We start from the raw sequence: 23,802 nt of genomic DNA, 5'->3' as shown, positions 1-23,802 counted from the left end.
CACTCACGTGCCGAACGCTCACAAACGCTCATACCGGGCAAGCCCTCACCGGGGGCACCTCTGGCTCCCAGGTAAGGCCAAAACCTGAGCATGGTAGCGCAGGATCACAGAGAAGGAGCGGGTGGGGGTGCTTCTGTCTTGACAAAGGCGTGACATGGCTAGTGACTGAGAGGGCCTTGACTTTCCCCTATGACTGACTGTGAGAGGGGAAGGCGAAGATTTTCTGCACCCAGCATGCCTTGTGACATTCTTAGGCAAATGAGGTGAGAGCCCTGCCAGAATAGCTCCAGCGATCCCATGCCACTCCTCTGAAGGCTCCTGATCTGCATAACCACAGCATTTTGAAGAGGAAGCAGAGTGGCGCAGCGGAAGCGTGCTGGGCCTATAACCCAGAGGTCGATGGATCGAAACCATCCTCTGCTAGCATGGATTGATTTTTTTTCTTGTGAGGACCACTCTCTCGTTTCCACGCTGCCAGAGCGGAAAACAGCAGGCTTGTGCCAGCTTTTTGTGGGAAGAGACTGCTCAACTATCGGTCTCTGCTCAAAGTCAGGGAGACAGATGGTCAGAGAATCAACCCTACACTTCAAAGGAAATGATGCACAGTTATGACCATTAAAGAAAGATGGGACCCTCGCACTTCTTTCTGAGCCCCTGCTTGAAACGTTATTATTCCCTTTTTTTGTCCTGCTATTATCAATCTCCTGTGAATTTCGTGGAGCTGTTTTCTTTCTCTACCCTGCTGTTTTTCCCTTGCTGCCAATATATACTTATTTCAATGATTTGAACTGCTGCTTTCCCTTTCTCCTTTTCTGCGCAGCTTTTGCATTGGTTTCAATCTCCAGTTCCTTAGCAGTTGCAAGAACTTTTTTCCTGATTTTCATGTTGGTCTGCAAACCAAAAATACCTCTGATACTGGTGCAATATAGTCATTGAACTCAGGGTTGTGATGTCTAGAGTTTAAAAAAAACATATGCCATGGAGCTTGGTGGTATAGTGGTGAGCATAGCTGCCTTCCAAGCAGTTGACCCGGGTTTGATTCCCGGCCAACGCAGTGCTAACATTTATACATTAAGCAAGCTGTAGCTATTCTAACGCAATATGTTAAAAAAAAGAGAAATATCTTGACCAGATTACTCAGCTATTAGATAAATAATAAACAAAGACATAGGCAGGCATCCCAAAAGCCCCGTCTGCGACTTTCTATGTCCTGAAATTTTTATATTTTACAAACAGCAGTCACCACTCACAACTGCTGGTAATAAATGGGCTGCAGGGGGGCAGGCAATGAAACGGCTAAGCCCTTCTGCCCGACCAGCCTTTAGAACTGCAGCATCTCTGCAGTAAAAAGTGTTTCAGGTCAATATCTCTCCCCTGGAAAAAATGTGCGAGACCCACCACCGATAAATGTGGCAAAAGTCCCCAACATTTTATGCATATTTGTGCTCTTACCTGAAAGCAGCGCCACCTTGTAGTCATCGCAGGCAACTGCAGCATACAACCAAATTTATCCGTGAGCAAGGTGAAAGAAACCCAAGGGAACAGCCCCTGTCTGCAGCAGGAAGGTTGGCTGCTTCGAATGGACAGAACTTCCAGTCCTAAGTCCACTCACGTGACGAACGCTCACAAACGCTCGCCCTCACCGGGTGCACCTCTGGCTCCCAGGTAAGGCCAAAACCTGAGCATGGTAGTGCAGGATCACAGAGAAGGAGCGGGTGGGGGTGCTTCTGTCTTGACAAAGGCGTGACATGGCTAGTGACGGAGAGGGCCTTGACTTTCCCCTATGACTGACTGTGAGAGGGGAAGGCGAAGATTTTCTGCACCCAGCATGCCTTGTGACATTCTTAGGCAAATGAGGTGAGAGCCCTGCCAGAATAGCTCCAGCGATCTCATGCCACTCCTCTGAAGGCTCCTGATCTGCATAACCACAGCATTTTGAGCAGGAAGCAGAGTGGCGCAGCGGAAGCGTGCTGGGCCCATAACCCAGAGGTCGATGGATCGAAACCATCCTCTGCTAGCATGGATTGATTTTTTTTCTTGTGAGGACCACTCTCTCGTTTCCACGCTGCCAGAGCGGAAAAAAGCAGGCTTGTGCCAGCTTTTTGTGGGAAGAGACTGCTCAACTATCGGTCTCTGCTCAAAGTCAGGGAGACAGATGGTCAGAGAATCAACCCTACACTTCAAAGGAAATGATGCACAGTTATGACCATTAACGAAAGATGGGACCCTTGCACTTCTTTCTGAGGCTGCTTGGAACGTTATTATTCCCTTTTTTTGTCCTGCTATTATCAATCTCCTGTGAATTTCGTGGAGCTGTTTTCTTTCTCTACCCTGCTGTTTTTCCCTTGCTGCCAATATATGCTTATTTCAATGATTTGAACTGCTGCTTTCCCTTTCTCCTTTTCTGCGCAGCTTTTGCCTTGGTTTCAATCTCCAGTTCCTTAGCAGTTGCAAGAACTTTTTTCCTGATTTTCATGTTGGTCTGTAAACCAAAAATACCTCTGATAATGGTGCAATATAGTCATTGAACTCAGGGTTGTGATGTCTAGAGTTTAAAAAAAACATTTGCCACAGAGCGTTGGTGGTATAGTGGTGAGCATAGCTGCCTTCCAAGCAGTTGACCTGGGTTCGATTCCCGGCCAACGCAGTGCTAATATTTATACATTAAGCAAGCTGTAGCTATTCTAACTCAATATGTTAAAAAAAAGAGAAATATCTTGACCAGATTACTCAGCTATTAGATAAATAATAAACAAAGACATAGGCAGGCATCCCAAAAGCCCCGTCTGCGACTTTCTATGTCCTGAAATTTTTATATTTTACAAACAGCAGTCACCACTCACAACTGCTGGCAATAAATGGGCTGCAGGGGGGCAGGCAATGAAACGGCTAAGCCCTTCTGCCCGACCAGCCTTTAGAACTGCAGCATCTCTGCAGTAAAAAGTGTTTCAGGTCAATATCTCTCCCCTGGAAAAAATGTGCGAGACCCACCACCGATAAATGTGGCAAAAGTCCCCAACATTTTATGCATATTTGTGCTCTTACCTGAAAGCAGCGCCACCTTGTAGTCATCGCAGGCAACTGCAGCATACAACCAAATTTATCCGAGAGCAAGGTGAAAGAAACCCAAGGGAACAGCCCCTGTCTGCAGCAGGAAGGTTGGCTGCTTCGAATGGACAGAACTTCCAGTCCTAAGTCCACTCACGTCCCGAACGCTCATACCGGGCAAGCCCTCACCGGGTGCACCTCTAGCTCCCAGGTAAGGCCAAAATGTGAGCATGGTAGCGCAGGATCACAGAGAAGGAGCGGGTGGGGGTGCTTCTGTCTTGACAAAGGCGTGACATGGCTAGTGACTGAGAGGGCCTTGACTTTCCCGTATGACTGACTGTGAGAGGGGAAGGCGAAGATTTTCTGCACCCAGCATGCCTTGTGACATTCTTAGGCAAATGAGGTGAGAGCCCTGCCAGAATAGCTCCAGCGATCCCATGCCACTCCTCTGAAGGCTCCTGATCTGCATAACCACAGCATTTTGAGCAGGAAGCAGAGTGGCGCAGCAGAAGCGTGCTGGGCCCATAACCCAGAGGTCGATGGATCGAAACCATCCTTTGCTAGCATGGATTGATTTTTTTTCTTGTGAGGACCACTCTCTCGTTTCCATGCTGCCAGAGCGGAAAAAAGCAGGCTTGTGCCAGCTTTTTGTGGGAAGAGACTGCTCAACTATCGGTCTCTGCTCAAAGTCAGGGAGACAGATGGTCAGAGAATCAACCCTACACTTCAAAGGAAATGATGCACAGTTATGACCATTAACGGAAGATGGGACCCTCGCACTTCTTTCTGAGGCTGCTTGGAACGTTATTATTCCCTTTTTTGTCCTGCTATTATCAATCTCCTGTGAATTTCGTGGAGCAGTTTTCTTTCTCTACCCTGCTGTTTTTCCCTTGCTGCCAATATATGCTTATTTCAATGATTTGAACTGCTGCTTTCCCTTTCTCCTTTTCTGCGCAGCTTTTGCATTGGTTTCAATCTCCAGTTCCTTAGCAGTTGCAAGAACTTTTTTCCTGATTTTCATGTTGGTCTGTAAACCAAAAATACCTCTGATACTGGTGCAATATAGTCATTGAACTCAGGGTTGTGATGTCTAGAGTTTAAAAAAAACATATGCCACGGAGCGTTGGTGGTATAGTGGTGAGCATAGCTGCCTTCCAAGCAGTTGACCCGGATTCAATTCCCGGCCAACGCAGTGCTAATATTTATACATTAAGCAAGCTGTAGCTATTCTAACGCAATATGTTAAAAAAAAGAGAAATATCTTGACCAGATTACTCAGCTATTAGATAAATAATAAACAAAGACATAGGCAGGCATCCCAAAAGCCCCGTCTGCGACTTTCTATGTCCTGAAATTTTTATATTTTACAAACAGCAGTCACCACTCATAACTGCTGGTAATAAATGGGCTGCAGGGGGGCAGGCAATGAAACGGCTAAGCCCTTCTGCCCGACCAGCCTTTAGAACTGCACCATCTCTGCAGTAAAAAGTGTTTCAGGTCAATATCTCTCCCCTGGAAAAAATGTGCGAGACCCACCACCGATAAATGTGGCAAAAGTCCCCAACATTTTCTGCATATTTGTGCTCTTACCTGAAAGCAGCGCCACCTTGTAGTCATCGCAGGCAACTGCAGCATAAAACCAAATTTATCCGAGAGCAAGGTGAAAGAAACCTAAGGGAACAGCCCCTCTTCAGCAGGAAGGTTGGCTGCTTCGAATGGACAGAACTTCCAGTCCTAAGTCCACTCACGTCCCGAACATTCATACCGGGCAAGCCCTCACCGGGTGCACCTCTGGCTCCCAGGTAAGGCCAAAACCTGAGCATGGTAGCGCAGGATCACAGAGAAGGAGCGGGTGGGGGTGCTTCTGTCTTGACAAAGGCGTGACATGGCTAGTGACTGAGAGGGCCTTGACTTTCCCCTATGACTGACTGTGAGAGGGGAAGGCGAAGATTTTCTGCACCCAGCATGCCTTGTGACATTCTTAGGCAAATGAGGTGAGAGCCCTGCCAGAATAGCTCCAGCGATCCCATGCCACTCCTCTGAAGGCTCCTGATCTGCATAACCACAGAATTTTGAACAGGAAGCAGAGTGGAGCAGCGGAAGCGTGCTGGGCCCATGACCCAGAGGTCGATGGATCGAAACCATCCTCTGCTAGCATGGATTGATTTTTTTTCTTGTGAGGACCACTCTCTCGTTTCCACGCTGCCAGAGCGGAAAACAGCAGGCTTGTGCCAGCTTTTTGTGGGAAGAGACTGCTCAACTATCGGTCTCTGCTCAAAGTCAGGGAGACAGATGGTCAGAGAATCAACCCTACACTTCAAAGGAAATGATGCACAGTTATGACCATTAAAGAAAGATGGGACCCTCGCACTTCTTTCTGAGCCTGCTTGGAACGTTATTATTCCCTTTTTTTGTCCTGCTATTATCAATCTCCTGTGAATTTCGTGGAGCTGTTTTCTTTCTCTACTCTGCTATTTTTCCCTTGCTGCCAATATATGCTTATTTCAATGATTTGAACTGCTGCTTTCCCTTTCTCCTTTTCTGCGCAGCTTTTGCATTGGTTTCAATCTCCAGTTCCTTAGCAGTTGCAAGAACTTTTTTCCTGATTCTCATGTTGGTCTGTAAACCAAAAATACCTCTGATACTGGTGCAATATAGTCATTGAACTCAGGGTTGTGATGTCTAGAGTTTAAAAAAAACATATGCCATGGAGCGTTGGTGGTATAGTGGTGAGCATAGCTGCCTTCCAAGCAGTTGACCTGGGTTTGATTCCTGGCCAACGCAGTGCTAATATTTATACATTAAGCAAGCTGTAGCTATTCTAACGCAATATGTTAAAAAAAAGAGAAATATCTTGACCAGATTACTCAGCTATTAGATAAATAATAAACAAAGACATAGGCAGGCATCCCAAAAGCCCCGTCTGCGACTTTCTATGTCCTGAAATTTTTATATTTTACAAACAGCAGTCACCACTCACAACTGCTGGTAATAAATGGGCTGCAGGGGGGCAGGCAATGAAACAGCTAAGCCCTTCTGCCCGACCAGCCTTTAGAACTGCAGCATCTCTGCAGTAAAAAGTGTTTCAGGTCAATATCTCTCCCCTGGAAAAAATGTGCGAGACCCACCACCGATAAATGTGGCAAAAGTCCCCAACATTTTATGCATATTTGTGCTCTTACCTGAAAGCAGCGCCACCTTGTAGTCATCGCAGGCAACTGCAGCATACAACCAAATTTATCCGAGAGCAAGGTGAAAGAAACCCAAGGGGACAGCCCCTGTCTGCAGCAGGAAGGTTGGCTGCTTCGAATGGACAGAACTTCCAGTCCTAAGTCCACTCACGTCCCGAACGCTCATACCGGGCAAGCCCTCACCGGGTGCACCTCTGGCTCCCAGGTAAGGCCAAAACCTGAGCATGGTAGCGCAGGATCACAGAGAAGGAGCGGGTGGGGGTGCTTCTGTCTTGACAAAGGCGTGACATGGCTAGTGACTGAGAGGGCCTTGACTTTCCCCTATGACTGACTGTGAGAGGGGAAGGCGAAGATTTTCTGCACCCAGCATGCCTTGTGACATTCTTAGGCAAATCAGGTGAGAGCCCTGCCAGAATAGCTCCAGCGATCCCATGCCACTCCTCTGAAGGCTCCTGATCTGCATAACCACAGCATTTTGAGCAGGAAGCAGAGTGGTGCAGCGGAAGCGTGCTGGGCCCATAACCCAGAGGTCGATGGATCGAAACCATCCTCTGCTAGCATGGATTGATTTTTTTTCTTGTGAGGACCACTCTCTCGTTTCCACGCTGCCAGAGCGGAAAACAGCAGGCTTGTGCCAGCTTTTTGTGGGAAGAGACTGCTCAACTATCGGTCTCTGCTCAAAGTCAGGGAGACAGATGGTCAGAGAATCAACCCTGCACTTCAAAGGAAATGATGCACAGTTATGACCATTAACGAAAGATGGGACCCTCGCACTTCTTTCTGAGGCTGCTTGGAACGTTATTATTCCCTTTTTTTGTCCTGCTATTATCAATCTCCTGTGAATTTCGTGGAGCTGTTTTCTTTCTCTACCCTGCTGTTTTTCCCTTGCTGCCAATATATGCTTATTTCAATGAATTGAACTGCTGCTTTCCCTTTCTCCTTTTCTGCGCAGCTTTTGCATTGGTTTCAATCTCCAGTTCCTTAGCAGTTGCAAGAACTTTTTTCCTGATTTTCATGTTGGTCTGTAAACCAAAAATACCTCTGATACTGGTGCAATATAGTCATTGAACTCAGGGTTGTGATGTCTAGAGTTTAAAAAAAACATATACCACGGAGCGTTGGTGGTATAGTGGTGAGCATAGCTGCCTTCCAAGCAGTTGACCCGGGTTCGATTCCCGGCCAACGCAGAGCTAATATTTATTCATTAAGCAAGCTGTAGCTATTCTAACGCAATATGTTAAAAAAAAGAGAAATATCTTGACCAGATTACTCAGCTATTAGATAAATAATAAACAAAGACATAGGCAGGCATCCCAAAAGCCCCGTCTGCGACTTTCTATGTCCTGAAATGTTTATATTTTACAAACAGCAGTCACCACTCACAACTGCTGGTAATAAATGGGCTGCAGGGGGGCAGGCAATGAAACGGCTAAGCCCTTCTGCCCGACCAGCCTTTAGAACTGCAGCATCTCTGCAGTAAAAAGTGTTTCAGGTCAATATCTCTCCCCTGGAAAAAATGTGCGAGACCCACCACTGATAAATGTGGCAAAAGTCCCCAACATTTTCTGCATATTTGTGCTCTTACCTGAAAGCAGCGCCACCTTGTAGTCATCGCAGGCAACTGCAGCATACAACCAAATTTATCCGAGAGCAAGGTGAAAGAAACCCAAGGGGACAGCCCCTGTCTGCAGCAGGAAGGTTGGCTGCTTCGAATGGACAGAACTTCCAGTCCTAAGTCCACTCACGTCCCAAACGCTCATACCGGGCAAGCCCTCACCGGGTGCACCTCTGGCTCCCAGGTAAGGCCAAAACCTGAGCATGGTAGCGCAGGATCACAGAGAAGGAGCGGGTGGGGGTGCTACTGTCTTGACAAAGGCGTGACATGGCTAGTGACTGAGAGGGCCTTGACTTTCCCCTATGACTGACTGTGAGAGGGGAAGGCGAAGATTTTCTGCACCCAGCATGCCTTGTGACATTCTTAGGCAAATGAGGTGAGAGCCCTGCCAGAATAGCTCCAGCGATCCCATGCCACTCCTCTGAAGGCTCCTGATCTGCATAACCACAGCATTTTGAGCAGGAAGCAGAGTGGCGCAGCGGGAGCGTGCTGGGCCCCTAACCCAGAGGTCGATGGATCGAAACCATCCTCTGCTAGCATGGATTGATTTTTTTTCTTGTGAGGACCACTCTCTCGTTTCCACGCTGCCAGAGCGGAAAACAGCAGGCTTGTGCCAGCTTTTTGTGGGAAGAGACTGCTCAACTATCGGTCTCTGCTCAAAGTCAGGGAGACAGATGGTCAGAGAATCAACCCTACACTTCAAAGGAAATGATGCACAGTTATGACCATTAACGAAAGATGGGACCCTCGCACTTCTTTCTGAGGCTGCTTGGAACGTTATTATTCCCTTTTTCTGTCCTGCTATTATCAATCTCCTGTGAATTTCGTGGAGCTGTTTTCTTTCTCTACCCTGCTGTTTTTCCCTTGCTGCCAATATATGCTTATTTCAATGATTTGAACTGCTGCTTTCCCTTTCTCCTTTTCTGCGCAGCTTTTGCATTGGTTTCAATCTCCAGTTCCTTAGCAGTTGCAAGAACTTTTTTCCTGATTTTCATGTTGGTCTGTAAACCCAAAATACCTCTGATACTGGTGCAATATAGTAATTGAACTCAGGGTTGTGATGTCTAGAGTTTAAAAAAAACAAATGCCACGGAGTGTTGGTGGTATAGTGGTGAGCATAGCTGCCTTCCAAGCAGTTGACCCGGGTTCGATTCCCGGCCAACGCAGTGCTAATATTTATACATTAAGCAAGCTGTAGCTATTCTAACGCAATATGTTAAAAAAAAGAGAAATATCTTGACCAGATTCCTCAGCTATTAGATAAATAATAAACAAAGACATAGGCAGGCATCCCAAAAGCCCCGTCTGTGACTTTCTATGTCCTGAAATTTTTATATTTTACAAACAGCAGTCACCACTCACAACTGCTGGTAATAAATGGGCTGCAGGGGGGCAGGCAATGAAACGGCTAAGCCCTTCTGCCCGACCAGCCTTTAGAACTGCAGCATCTCTGCAGTAAAAAGTGTATCAGGTCAATATCTCTCCCCTGGAAAAAATGTGCGAGACCCACCACCGATAAATGTGGCAAAAGTCCCCAACATTTTATGCATATTTGTGCTCTTACCTGAAAGCAGCGCCACCTTGTAGTCATCGCAGGCAACTGCAGCATACAACCAAATTCATCCGAGAGCAAGGTGAAAGAAACCCAAGGGAACAGCCCCTGTCTGCAGCAGGAAGGTTGGCTGCTTCGAATGGACAGAACTTCCAGTCTTAAGTCCACTCACGTCCCGAACGCTCCCAAACGCTCGCCCTCACCGGGTGCACCTCTGGCTCCCAGGTAAGGCCAAAACCTGAGCATGGTAGCGCAGGATCACAGAGAAGGAGCGGGTGGGGGTGCTTCTGTCTTGACAAAGGCGTGACATGGCTAGTGACTGAGAGGGCCTTGACTTTCCCCTATGACTGACTGTGAGAGGGGATGGCGAAGATTTTCTGCACCCAGCATGCCTTGTGACATTCTTAGGCAAATGAGGTGAGAGCCCTGCCAGAATAGCTCCAGCGATCCCATGCCACTCCTCTGAAGGCTCCTGATCTGCATAACCACAGCATTTTGAGCAGGAAGCAGAGTGGCGCAGAGGAAGTGTGCTGGGCCCATAACCCAGAGGTCGATGGATCGAAACCATCCTCTGCTAGCATGGATTGATTTTTTTTCTTGTGAGGACCACTCTCTCGTTTCCATGCTGCCAGAGCGGAAAACAGCAGGCTTGTGCCAGCTTTTTGTGGGAAGAGACTGCTCAACTATCGGTCTCTGCTCAAAGTCAGGGAGACAGATGGTCAGAGAATCAACCCTACACTTCAAAGGAAATGATGCACAGTTATGACCATTAACGAAAGATGGGACCCTCGCACTTCTTTCTGAGGCTGCTTGGAACGTTTTTATTCCCTTTTTCTGTCCTGCTATTATCAATCTCCTGTGAATTTCGTGGAGCTGTTTTCTTTCTCTACCCTGCTGTTTTTCCCTTGCTGCCAATATATGCTTATTTCAATGATTTGAACTGCTGCTTTCCCTTTCTCCTTTTCTGCGCAGCTTTTGCATTGGTTTCAATCTCCAGTTCCTTAGCAGTTGCAAGAACTTTTTTCCTGATTTTCATGTTGGTCTGTAAACCAAAAATACCTCTGATACTGGTGCAATATAGTCATTGAACTCAGGGTTGTGATGTCTAGAGTTTAAAAAAAACATATGCCACGGAGCGTTGGTGGTATAGTGGTGAGCATAGCTGCCTTCCAAGCAGTTGACCTGGGTTCGATTCCTGGCCAACGCAGTGCTAATATTTATACATTAAGCAAGCTGTAGCTATTCTAACGCAAAATGTTAAAAAAAAGAGAAATATCTTGACCAGATTACTCAGCTATTAGATAAATAATAAACAAAGACATAGGCAGGCATCCCAAAAGCCCCGTCTGCGACTTTCTATGTCCTGAAATTTTTATATTTTACAAACAGCAGTCACCACTCACAACTGCTGGTAATAAATGGGCTGCAGGGGGGCAGGCAATGAAACGGCTGAGCCCTTCTGCCCGACCAGCCTTTAGAACTGCAGCATCTCTGCAGTAAAAAGTGTTTCAGGTCAATATCTCTCCCCTGGAAAAAATGTGCGAGACCCACCACCGATAAATGTGGCAAAAGTCCCCAACATTTTCTGCATATTTGTGCTCTTACCTGAAAGCAGCGCCACCTTGTAGTCATCGCAGGCAACTGCAGCATACAACCAAATTTATCCGAGAGCAAGGTGAAAGAAACCCAAGGGAACAGCCCCTGTCTGCAGCAGGAAGGTTGGCTGCTTCGAATGGACAGAACTTCCAGTCCTAAGTCAACTCACGTCCCGAACGCTCATACCGGGCAAGCCCTCACTGGGTGCACCTCTGGCTCCCAGGTAAGGCCAAAATCTGAGCATGGTAGCGCAGGATCACAGAGAAGGAGCGGGTGGGGGTGCTTCTGTCTTGACAAAGGCGTGACATGGCTAGTGACTGAGAGGGCCTTGACTTTCCCCTATGACTGACTGTGAGAGGGGAAGGCGAAGATTTTCTGCACCCAGCATGCCTTGTGACATTCTTAGGCAAATGAGGTGAGAGCCCTGCCAGAATAGCTCCAGCGATCCCATGCCACTCCTCTGAAGGCTCCTGATCTGCATAACCACAGCATTTTGAGCAGGAAGCAGAGTGGCGCAGCGGAAGCGTGCTGGGCCCATAACCCAGAGGTCGATGGATCGAAACCATCCTCTGCTAGCATGGATTGATTTTTTTTCTTGTGAGGACCACTCTCTCGTTTCCACGCTGCCAGAGCGGAAAACAGCAGGCTTGTGGCAGCTTTTTGTGGGAAGAGACTGCTCAACTATCGGTCTCTGCTCAAAGTCAGGGAGACAGATGGTCAGAGAATCAACCCTACACTTCAAAGGAAATGATGCACAGTTATGACCATTAACGAAAGATGGGACCCTCGCACTTCTTTCTGAGGCTGCTTGGAACGTTATTATTCCCTTTTTTTGTCCTGCTATTATCAATCTCCTGTGAATTTCGTGGAGCTGTTTTCTTTCTCTACCCTGCTGTTTTTCCCTTGCTGCCAATATATGCTTATTTCAATGATTTGAACTGCTGCCTTCCCTTTCTCCTTTTCTGCGCAGCTTTTGCATTGGTTTCAATCTCCAGTTCCTTAGCAGTTGCAAGAACTTTTTTCCTGATTTTCATGTTGGTCTGTAAACCAAAAATACCTCTGATACTGGTGCAATATAGTCATTGAACTCAGGGTTGTGATGTCTAGAGTTTAAAAAAAACATATGCCACGGAGTGTTGGTGGTATAGTGGTGAGCATAGCTGCCTTCCAAGCAGTTGACCCGGGTTCGATTCCCGGCCAACGCAGTGCTAATATTTATACATTAAGCAAGCTGTAGCTATTCTAACGCAATATGTTAAAAAAAAGAGAAATATCTTGACCAGATTACTCAGCTATTAGATAAATAATAAACAAAGACATAGGCAGGCATCCCAAAAGCCCCGTCTGCGACTTTCTGTGTCCTGAAATTTTTATATTTTACAAACAGCAGTCACCACTCACAACTGCTGGTAATAAATGGGCTGCAGGGGGGCAGGCAATGAAACGGCTAAGCCCTTCTGCCCGACCAGCCTTTAGAACTGCAGCATCTCTGCAGTAAAAAGTGTTTCAGGTCAATATCTCTCCCCTGGAAAAAATGTGCGAGACCCACCACCGATAAATGTGGCAAAAGTCCCCAACATTTTATGCATATTTGTGCTCTTACCTGAAAGCAGCGCCACCTTGTAGTCATCGCAGGCAACTGCAGCATACAACCAAATTTATCCGAGAGCAAGGTGAAAGAAACCCAAGGGAACAGCCCCTGTCTGCAGCAGGAAGGTTGGCTGCTTCGAATGGACAGAACTTCCAGTCCTAAGTCCACTCACGTCCCGAACGCTCCCAAACGCTCAGCCCTCACCGGGTGCACCTCTGGCTCCCAGGTAAGGCCAAAACCTGAGCATGGTAGCGCAGGATCACAGAGAAGGAGCGGGTGAGGGTGCTTCTGTCTTGACAAAGGCGTGACATGGCTAGTGCTGAGAGGGCCTTGACTTTCCCCTATGACTGACTGTGAGAGGGGAAGGCGAAGATTTTCTGCACCCAGCATGCCTTGTGACATTCTTAGGCAAATGAGGTGAGAGCCCTGCCAGAATAGCTCCAGCGATCCCATGCCACTCCTCTGAAGGCTCCTGATCTGCATAACCACAGCATTTTGAGCAGGAAGCAGAGTGGCGCAGCGGAAGTGTGCTGGGCCCATAACCCAGAGGTCGATGGATCGAAACCATCCTCTGCTAGCATGGATTGATTTTTTTTCTTGTGAGGACCACTCTCTCGTTTCCATGCTGCCAGAGCGGAAAACAGCAGGCTTGTGCCAGCTTTTTGTGGGAAGAGACTGCTCAACTATCGGTCTCTGCTCAAAGTCAGGGAGACAGATGGTCAGAGAATCAACCCTACACTTCAAAGGAAATGATGCACAGTTATGACCATTAACGAAAGATGGGACCCTCGCACTTCTTTCTGAGGCTGCTTGGAACGTTATTATTCCCTTTTTTTGTCCTGCTATTATCAATCTCCTGTGAATTTCGTGGAGCTGTTTTCTTTCTCTACCCTGCTGTTTTTCCCTTGCTGCCAATATATGCTTATTTCAGTGATTTGAACTGCTGCTTTCCCTTTCTCCTTTTCTGCGCAGCTTTTGCATTGGTTTCAATCTCCAGTTCCTTAGCAGTTGCAAGAACTTTTTTCCTGATTTTCATGTTGGTCTGTAAACCAAAAATACCTCTGATACTGGTGCAATATAGTCATTGAACTCAGGGTTGTTTTGTCTAGAGTTTAAAAAAAACATATGCCACGGAGCGTTGGTGGTATAGTGGTGAGCATAGCTGCCTTCCAAGTAGTTGACCCGGGTTCGATTCCCGCCCAACGCAGTGCTAATATTTATACATTAAGCAAGCTGTAGCTATTCTAACGCAATATGTTAAAAAAAAGAGAAATATCTTGACCAGATTACTCAGCTATTAGATAAATAATAAACAAAGACATAGGCAGGCATCCCAAAAGCCCCGTCTGCGACTTTCTATGTCCTGAAATTTTTATATTTTACAAACAGCAGTCACCACTCACAACTGCTGGTAATAAATGGGCTGCAGGGGGGCAGGCAATGAAACGGCTAAGCCCTTCTGCCCGACCAGCCTTTAGAACTGCAGCATCTCTGCAGTAAAAAGTGTTTCAGGTCAATATCTCTCCCCTGGAAAAAATGTGCGAGACCCACCACCGATAAATGTGGCAAAAGTCCCCAACATTTTCTGCATATTTGTGCTTTTACCTGAAAGCAGCGCCACCTTGTAGTCATCGCAGGCAACTGCAGCATACAACCAAATTTATCCTAGAGCAAGGTGAAAGAAACCCAAGGGAACAGCCCCTGTCTGCAGCAGGAAGGTTGGCTGCTTCGAATGGACAGAACTTCCAGTCCTAAGTCCACTCACGTCCCAAACGCTCATACCGGGCAAGTCCTCACCGGGTACACCTCTGGCTCCCAGGTAATGCCAAAACCTGAGCATGGTAGCCCAGGATCACAGAGAAGGAGCGGGTGGGGGTGCTTCTGTCTTGACAAAGGCGTGACATGGCTAGTGACTGAGAGGGCCTTGACTTTCCCCTATGACTGACTGTGAGAGGGGAAGGCGAAGATTTTCTGCACCCAGCATGCCTTGTGACATTCTTAGGCAAATGAGGTGAGAGCCCTGCCAGAATAGCTCCAGCGATCCCATGCCACTCCTCTGAAGGCTCCTGATCTGCATAACCACAGCATTTTGAGCAGGAAGCAGAGTGGCGAAGCGGAAGCGTGCTGGGCCCATAACCCAGAGGTCGATGGATCGAAACCATCCTCTGCTAGCATGGATTGATTTTTTTTCTTGTGAGGACCACTCTCTCGTTTCCACGCTGCCAGAGCGGAAAAAAGCAGGCTTGTGCCAGCTTTTTGTGGGAAGAGACTGCTCAACTATCGGTCTCTGCTCAAAGTCAGGGAGACAGATGGTCAGAGAATCAACCCTACACTTCAAAGGAAATGATGCACAGTTATGACCATTAACGAAAGATGGGACCCTCGCACTTCTTTCTGAGGCTGCTAGGAACGTTATTATTCCCTTTTTTTGTCCTGCTATTATCAATCTCCTGTGAATTTCGTGGAGCTGTTTTCTTTCTCTACCCTGCTGTTTTTCCCTTGCTGCCAATATATGCTTATTTCAATGATTTGAACTGCTGCTTTCCCTTTCTCCTTTTCTGCGCAGCTTTTGCATTGGTTTCAATCTCCAGTTCCTTAGCAGTTGCAAGAACTTTTTTCCTGATTTTCATGTTGGTCTGTAAACCAAAAATACCTCTGATACTGGTGCAATATAGTCATTGAACTCAGGGTTGTGATGTCTAGAGTTTAAAAAAAACATATGCCACGGAGCGTTGGTGGTATAGTGGTGAGCATAGCTGCCTTCCAAGCAGTTGACCCGGGTTCGATTCCCGGTCAACGCAGTGCTAATATTTATACATTAAGCAAGCTGTAGCTATTCTAACGCAATATGTTAAAAAAAAGAGAAATATCTTGACCAGATTACTCAGCTATTAGATAAATAATAAACAAAGACATAGGCAGGCATCCCAAAAGCCCCATCTGCGACTTTCTATGTCCTGAAATTTTTATATTTTACAAACAGCAGTCACCACTCACAACTGCTGGTAATAAATGGGCTGCAGGGGGGCAGGCAATGAAACGGCTAAGCCCTTCTGCCCGACCAGCCTTTAGAACTGCAGCATCTCTGCAGTAAAAAGTGTTTCAGGTCAATATCTCTCCCCTGGAAAAAATGTGCGAGACCCACCACCGATAAATGTGGCAAAAGTCCCCAACATTTTCTGCATATTTGTGCTCTTACCTGAAAGCAGCGCCACCTTGTAGTCATCGCAGGCAACTGCAGCATACAACCAAATTTATCCGAGAGCAAGGTGAAAGAAACCCAACGGAACAGCCCCTGTCTGCAGCAGGAAGGTTGGCTGCTTCGAATGGACAGAACTTCCAGTCCTAAGTCCACTCACGTCCCGAACATTCATACCGGGCAAGCCCTCACCGGGTGCACCTCTGGCTCCCAGGTAAGGCCAAAACCTGAGCATGGTAGCGCAGGATCACAGAGAAGGAGCGGGTGGGGGTGCTTCTGTCTTGACAAAGGCGTGACATGGCTAGTGACTGAGAGGGCCTTGACTTTCCCCTATGACTGACTGTGAGAGGGGAAGGCGAAGATTTTCTGCACCCAGCATGCCTTGTGACATTCTTAGGCAAATGAGGTGAGAGCCCTGCCAGAATAGCTCCAGCGATCCCATGCCACTCCTCTGAAGGCTCCTGATCTGCATAACCACAGCATTTTGAGCAGAAAGCAGAGTGGCGTAGCAGAAGCGTGCTGGGCCCCTAACGCAGAGGTCGATGGATCGAAACCATCCTCTGCTAGCATGGATTGATTTTTTTTCTTGTGAGGACCACTCTCTCGTTTCCACGCTGCCAGAGCGGAAAAAAGCAGGCTTGTGCCAGCTTTTTGTGGGAAGAGACTGCTCGACTATCGGTCTCTGCTCAAAGTCAGGGAGACAGATGGTCAGAGAATCAACCCTACACTTCAAAGGAAATGATGCACAGTTATGACCATTAACGAAAGATGGGACCCTCGCACTTCTTTCTGAGGCTGCTAGGAACGTTATTATTCCCTTTTTTTGTCCTGCTATTATCAATCTCCTGTGAATTTCGTGGAGCTGTTTTCTTTCTCTACCCTGCTGTTTTTCCCTTGCTGCCAATATATGCTTATTTCAATGATTTGAACTGCTGCTTTCCCTTTCTCCTTTTCTGCGCAGCTTTTGCATTGGTTTCAATCTCCAGTTCCTTAGCAGTTGCAAGAACTTTTTTCCTGATTTTCATGTTGGTCTGTAAACCAAAAATACCTCTGATACTGGTGCAATATAGTCATTGAACTCAGGGTTGTGATGTCTAGAGTTTAAAAAAAACATATGCCACGGAGCGTTGGTGGTATAGTGGTGAGCATAGCTGCCTTCCAAGCAGTTGACCCGGATTCGATTCCCGGCCAACGCAGTGCTAATATTTATACATTAAGCAAGCTGTAGCTATTCTAACGCAATATGTTAAAAAAAAGAGAAATATCTTGACCAGATTACTCAGCAATTAGATAAATAATAAACAAAGACATAGGCAGGCATCCCAAAAGCCCCATCTGCGACTTTCTATGTCCTGAAATTTTTATATTTTACAAACAGCAGTCACCACTCACAACTGCTGGTAATAAATGGGCTGCAGGGGGGCAGGCAATGAAACGGCTAAGCCCTTCTGCCCGACCAGCCTTTAGAACTGCAGCATCTCTGCAGTAAAAAGTGTTTCAGGTCAATATCTCTCCCCTGGAAAAAATGTGCGAGACCCACCACCGATAAATGTGGCAAAAGTCCCCAACATTTTCTGCATATTTGTGCTCTTACCTGAAAGCAGCGCCAACTTGTAGTCATCGCAGGCAACTGCAGCATACAACCAAATTTATCAGAGTGCAAGGTGAAAGAAACCCAACGGAACAGCCCCTGTCTGCAGCAGGAAGGTTGGCTGCTTCGAATGGACAGAACTTCCAGTCCTAAGTCCACTCACGTCCCAAACATTCATACCGGGCAAGCCCTCACCGGGTGCACCTCTGGCTCCCAGGTAAGGCCAAAACCTGAGCATGGTAGCGCAGGATCACAGAGAAGGAGCGGGTGGGGGTGCTTCTTTCTTGACAAAGGCGTGACATGGCTAGTGACTGAGAGGGCCTTGACTTTCCCCTATGACTGACTGTGAGAGGGGAAGGCGAAGATTTTCTGCACCCAGCATGCCTTGTGACATTCTTAGGCAAATGAGGTGAGAGCCCTGCCAGAATAGCTCCAGCGATCCCATGCCACTCCTCTGAAGGCTCCTGATCTGCATAACCACAACATTTTGAGCAGGAAGCAGAGTGGTGCAGCGGAAGCGTGCTGGGCCCATAACCCAGAGGTCGATGGATCGAAACCATCCTCTGCTAGCATGGATTGATTTTTTTTCTTGTGAGGACCACTCTCTCGTTTCCACGCTGCCAGAGCGGAAAACAGCAGGCTTGTGGCAGCTTTTTGTGGGAAGAGACTGCTCAACTATCGGTCTCTGCTCAAAGTCAGGGAGACAGATGGTCAGAGAATCAACCCTACACTTCAAAGGAAATGATGCACAGTTATGACCATTAAAGAAAGATGGGACCCTCGCACTTCTTTCTGAGGCTGCTTGGAACGTTATTATTCCCTTTTTTTGTCCTGCTATTATCAATCTCCGGTGAATTTCGTGGAGCTGTTTTCTTTCTCTACCCTGCTGTTTTTCCCTTGCTGCCAATATATGCTTATTTCAATGATTTGAACTGCTGCTTTCCCTTTCTCCTTTTCTGCGCAGCTTTTGCATTGGTTTCAATCTCCAGTTCCTTAGCAGTTGCAAGAACTTTTTTCCTGATTTTCATGTTGGTCTGTAAACCAAAAATACCTCTGATACTGGTGCAATATAGTCATTGAACTCAGGGTTGTGGTGTCTAGAGTTTAAAAAAAACATATGCCACGGAGCGTTGGTGGAATAGTGGTGAGCATAGCTGCCTTCCAAGCAGTTGACCCGGGTTCGATTCCTGGCCAACGCAGTGCTAATATTTATACATTAAGCAAGCTGTAGCTATTCTAACGCAATATGTTAAAAAAAAGATAAATATCTTGACCAGATTACTCAGCTATTAGATAAATAATAAACAAAGACATAGGTAGGCATCCCAAAAGCCCCGTCTGCGACTTTCTATGTCCTGAAATTTTTATATTTTACAAACAGCAGTCACCACTCACAACTGCTGGTAATAAATGGGCTGCAGGGGGGCAGGCAATGAAACGGCTAAGCCCTTCTGCCCGACCAGCCTTTAGAACTGCAGCATCTCTGCAGTAAAAAGTGTTTCAGGTCAATATCTCTCCCCTGGAAAAAATGTGCGAGACCCACCACCGATAAATGTGGCAAAAGTCCCCAACATTTTCTGCATATTTGTGCTCTTACCTGAAAGCAGCGCCACCTTGTTGTCATCGCAGGCAACTGCAGCATACAACCAAATTTATCCGAGAGCAAGGTGAAAGAAACCCAAGGGAACAGCCCCTGTCTGCAGCAGGAAGGTTGGCTGCTTCGAATGGACAGAACTTCCAGTCCTAAGTCCACTCACGTCCCGAACGCTCATACAGGGCAAGCCCTCACCGGGTGCACCTCTGGCTCCCAGGTAAGGCCAAAACCTGAGCATGGTAGCGCAAGATCACAGAGAAGGAGCGGGTGGGGGTGCTTCTGTCTTGACAAAGGCGTGACATGGCTAGTGACTGAGAGGGCCTTGACTTTCCCCTATGACTGACTGTGAGAGGGGAAGGCGAAGATTTTCTGCACCCAGCATGCCTTGTGACATTCTTAGGCAAATGAGGTGAGAGCCCTGCCAGAATAGCACCAGCGATCCCATGCCACTCCTCTGAAGGCTCCTGATCTGCATAACCACAGCATTTTGAGCAGGAAGCAGAGTGGCGCAGCGGAAGTGTGCTGGGCCCATAACCCAGAGGTCGATGGATCGAAACCATCCTCTGCTAGCATGGATTGATTTTTTTTCTTGTGAGGACCACTCTCTCGTTTCCATGCTGCCAGAGCGGAAAACAGCAGGCTTGTGCCAGCTTTTTGTGGGAAGAGACTGCTCAACTATCGGTCTCTGCTCAAAGTCAGGGAGACAGATGGTCAGAGAATCAACCCTACACTTCCATGCTGCCAGAGCGGAAAACAGCAGGCTTGTGCCAGCTTTTTGTGGGAAGAGACTGCTCAACTATCGGTCTCTGCTCAAAGTCAGGGAGACAGATGGTCAGAGAATCAACCCTACACTTCAAAGGAAATAATGCACAGTTATGACCATTAACGAAAGATGGGACCCTCGCACTTCTTTCTGAGGCTGCTTGGAACGTTATTATTCCCTTTTTTTGTCCTGCTATTATCAATCTCCTGTGAATTTCGTGGAGCTGTTTTCTTTCTCTACCCTGCTGTTTTTCCCTTGCTGCCAATATATGCTTATTTCAATGATTTGAACTGCTGCTTTCCCTTTCTCCTTTTCTGCGCAGCTTTTGCATTGGTTTCAATCTCCAGTTCCTTAGCAGTTGCAAGAACTTTTTTCCTGATTTTCATGTTGGTCTGTAAACCAAAAATACCTCTGATACTGGTGCAATATAGTCATTGAACTCAGGGTTGTGATGTCTAGAGTTTAAAAAAAACATATGCCACGGAGCGTTGGTGGTATAGTGGTGAGCATAGCTGCCTTCCAAGCAGTTGACCCGGGTTCGATTCCCGGCCAACGCAGTGCTAATATTTATACATTAAGCAAGCTGTAGCTATTCTAACGCAATATGTTAAAAAAAAGAGAAATATCTTGACCAGATTACTCAGCTATTAGATAAATAATAAACAAAGACATAGGCAGGCATCCCAAAAGCCCCGTCTGCGACTTTCTATGTCCTGAAATTTTTATATTTTACAAACAGCAGTCACCACTCACAACTGCTGGTAATAAATGGGCTGCAGGGGGGCAGGCAATGAAACGGCTAAGCCCTTCTGCCCGACCAGCCTTTAGAACTGCAGCATCTCTGCAGTAAAAAGTGTTTCAGGTCAATATCTCTCCCCTGGAAAAAATGTGCGAGACCCACCACCGATAAATGTGGCAAAAGTCCCCAACATTTTCTGCATATTTGTGCTCTTACCTGAAAGCAGCGCCACCTTGTAGTCATCGCAGGCAACTGCAGCATACAACCAAATTTATCCTAGAGCAAGGTGAAAGAAACCCAAGGGAACAGCCCCTGTCTGCAGCAGGAAGGTTGGCTGCTTCGAATGGACAGAACTTCCAGTCCTAAGTCCACTCACGTCCCGAACGCTCATACCGGGCAAGTCCTCACCCGGTGCACCTGTGGCTCCCAGGTAAGGCCAAAACCTGAGCATGGTAGCCCAGGATCACAGAGAAGGAGCGGGTGGGGGTGCTTCTGTCTTGACAAAGGCGTGACATGGCTAGTGACTGAGAGGGCCTTGACTTTCCCCTATGACTGACTGTGAGAGGGGAAGGCGAAGATTTTCTGCACCCAGCATGCCTTGTGACATTCTTAGGCAAATGAGGTGAGAGCCCTGCCAGAATAGCTCCAGCGATCCCATGCCACTCCTCTGAAGGCTCCTGATCTGCATAACCACAGCATTTTGAGCAGGAAGCAGAGTGGCGCAGCGGAAGCGTGCTGGGCCCATAACCCAGAGGTCGATGGATCGAAACCATCCTCTGCTAGCATGGATTGATTTTTTTTCTTGTGAGGACCACTCTCTCGTTTCCACGCTGCCAGAGCGGAAAAAAGCAGGCTTGTGCCAGCTTTTTGTGGGAAGAGACTGCTCAACTATCGGTCTCTGCTCAAAGTCAGGGAGACAGATGGTCAGAGAATCAACCCTACACTTCAAAGGAAATGATGCACAGTTATGACCATTAACGAAAGATGGGACCCTCGCACTTCTTTCTGAGGCTGCTAGGAACGTTATTATTCCCTTTTTTTGTCCTGCTATTATCAATCTCCTGTGAATTTCGTGGAGCTGTTTTCTTTCTCTACCCTGCTGTTTTTCCCTTGCTGCCAATATATGCTTATTTCAATGATTTGAACTGCTGCTTTCCCTTTCTCCTTTTCTGCGCAGCTTTTGCATTGGTTTCAATCTCCAGTTCCTTAGCAGTTGCAAGAACTTTTTTCCTGATTTTCATGTTGGTCTGTAAACCAAAAATACCTCTGATACTGGTGCAATATAGTCATTGAACTCAGGGTTGTGATGTCTAGAGTTTAAAAAAAACATATGCCACGGAGCGTTGGTGGTATAGTGGTGAGCATAGCTGCCTTCCAAGCAGTTGACCCGGATTCGATTCCCGGCCAACGCAGTGCTAATATTTATACATTAAGCAAGCTGTAGCTATTCTAACGCAATATGTTAAAAAAAAGAGAAATATCTTGACCAGATTACTCAGCTATTAGATAAATAATAAACAAAGACATAGGCAGGCATCCCAAAAGCCCCGTCTGCGACTTTCTATGTCCTGAAATTTTTATATTTTACAAACAGCAGTCACCACTCACAACTGCTGGTAATAAATGGGCTGCAGGGGTGCAGGCAATGAAACGGCTAAGCCCTTCTGCCTGACCAGCCTTTAGAACTGCAGCATCTCTGCAGTAAAAAGTGTTTCAGGTCAATATCTCTCCCCTGGAAAAAATGTGCGAGACCCACCACCGATAAATGTGGCAAAAGTCCCCAACATTTTCTGCATATTTGTGCTCTTACCTGAAAGCAGCACCACCTTGTAGTCATCGCAGGCAACTGCAGCATACAACCAAATTTATCCGAGAGCAAGGTGAAAGAAACCCAAGGGAACAGCCCCTGTCTGCAGCAGGAAGGTTGGCTGCTTCGAATGGACAGAACTTCCAGTCCTAAGTCCACTCACGTCTCGAACATTCATACCGGGCAAGCCCTCACCGGGTGCACCTCTGGCTCCCAGGTAAGGCCAAAACCTGAGCATGGTAGCGCAGGATCACAGAGAAGGAGCGGGTGGGGGTGCTTCTGTCTTGACAAAGGCGTGACATGGCTAGTGACTGAGAGGGCCTTGACTTTCCCCTATGACTGACTGTGAGAGGGGAAGGCGAAGATTTTCTGCACCCAGCATGCCTTGTGACATTCTTAGGCAAATGAGGTGAGAGCCCTGCCAGAATAGCTCCAGCGATCCCATGCCACTCCTCTGAAGGCTCCTGATCTGCATAACCACAGCATTTTGAGCAGGAAGCAGAGTGGCGTAGCGGAAGCGTGCTGGGCCCCTAACCCAGAGGTCTATGGATCGAAACCATCCTCTGCTAGCATGGATTGATTTTTTTTCTTGTGAGGACCACTCTCTCGTTTCCACGCTGCCAGAGCGGAAAAAAGCAGGCTTGTGCCAGCTTTTTGTGGGAAGAGACTGCTCAACTATCGGTCTCTGCTCAAAGTCAGGGAGACAGATGGTCAGAGAATCAACCCTACACTTCAAAGGAAATGATGCACAGTTATGACCATTAACGAAAGATGGGACCCTCGCACTTCTTTCTGAGGCTGCTATGAACGTTATTATTCCCTTTTTTTGTCCTGCTATTATCAATCTCCTGTGAATTTCGTGGAGCTGTTTTCTTTCTCTACCCTGCTGTTTTTCCCTTGCTGCCAATATATGCTTATTTCAATGATTTGAACTGCTGCTTTCCCTTTCTCCTTTTCTGCGCAGCTTTTGCATTGGTTTCAATCTCCAGTTCCTTAGCAGTTGCAAGAACTTTTTTCCTGATTTTCATGTTGGTCTGTAAACCAAAAATACCTCTGATACTGGTGCAATATAGTCATTGAACTCAGGGTTGTGATGTCTAGAGTTTAAAAAAAACATATGCCATGGAGCGTTGGTGGTATAGTGGTGAGCATAGCTGCCTTCCAAGCAGTTGACCCGGATTCGATTCCCGGCCAACGCAGTGCTAATATTTATACATTAAGCAAGCTGTAGCTATTCTAACGCAATATGTTAAAAAAAAGAGAAATATCTTGACCAGATTACTCAGCAATTAGATAAATAATAAACAAAGACATAGGCAGGCATCCCAAAAGCCCCATCTGCGACTTTCTATGTCCTGAAATTTTTATATTTTACAAACAGCAGTCACCACTCACAACTGCTGGTAATAAATGGGCTGCAGGGGGGCAGGCAATGAAACGGCTAAGCCCTTCTGCCCGACCAGCCTTTAGAACTGCAGCATCTCTGCAGTAAAAAGTGTTTCAGGTCAATATCTCT

General features: G+C 47.0%; 6 non-coding genes across 6 annotated transcripts; all 6 read left to right on the top strand.

Annotated features, from left to right (window-relative positions):
• The first annotated feature begins 351 nt into the window (after positions 1-351).
• TRNAI-UAU (transfer RNA isoleucine (anticodon UAU)) lies at positions 352-423 on the top strand. The gene has a single exon. It is a non-coding gene; the product is annotated as a tRNA-Ile (tRNA).
• A 2,152-nt stretch (positions 424-2,575) lies between these two features.
• Positions 2,576-2,647, top strand: TRNAG-UCC (transfer RNA glycine (anticodon UCC)). The gene has a single exon. It is a non-coding gene; the product is annotated as a tRNA-Gly (tRNA).
• Positions 2,648-7,354: 4,707 nt separating this feature from the next.
• On the top strand, positions 7,355-7,426 carry TRNAG-UCC (transfer RNA glycine (anticodon UCC)). The gene has a single exon. It is a non-coding gene; the product is annotated as a tRNA-Gly (tRNA).
• An 892-nt stretch (positions 7,427-8,318) lies between these two features.
• TRNAR-CCU (transfer RNA arginine (anticodon CCU)) lies at positions 8,319-8,390 on the top strand. The gene has a single exon. It is a non-coding gene; the product is annotated as a tRNA-Arg (tRNA).
• A 6,932-nt stretch (positions 8,391-15,322) lies between these two features.
• Positions 15,323-15,394, top strand: TRNAG-UCC (transfer RNA glycine (anticodon UCC)). The gene has a single exon. It is a non-coding gene; the product is annotated as a tRNA-Gly (tRNA).
• A 4,831-nt stretch (positions 15,395-20,225) lies between these two features.
• TRNAG-UCC (transfer RNA glycine (anticodon UCC)) lies at positions 20,226-20,297 on the top strand. Its single transcript has one exon. It is a non-coding gene; the product is annotated as a tRNA-Gly (tRNA).
• Positions 20,298-23,802: the final 3,505 nt, after the last annotated feature.

The sequence above is a fragment of the Pleurodeles waltl genome, unplaced genomic scaffold (assembly GCF_031143425.1).
Source record: "Pleurodeles waltl isolate 20211129_DDA unplaced genomic scaffold, aPleWal1.hap1.20221129 scaffold_69, whole genome shotgun sequence".
In the NCBI taxonomy this organism is placed as follows: domain Eukaryota; kingdom Metazoa; phylum Chordata; class Amphibia; order Caudata; family Salamandridae; genus Pleurodeles; species Pleurodeles waltl.
Note: the sequence above shows the minus strand (reverse complement) of the source record. Positions and strands in the feature narration are given on the sequence as shown.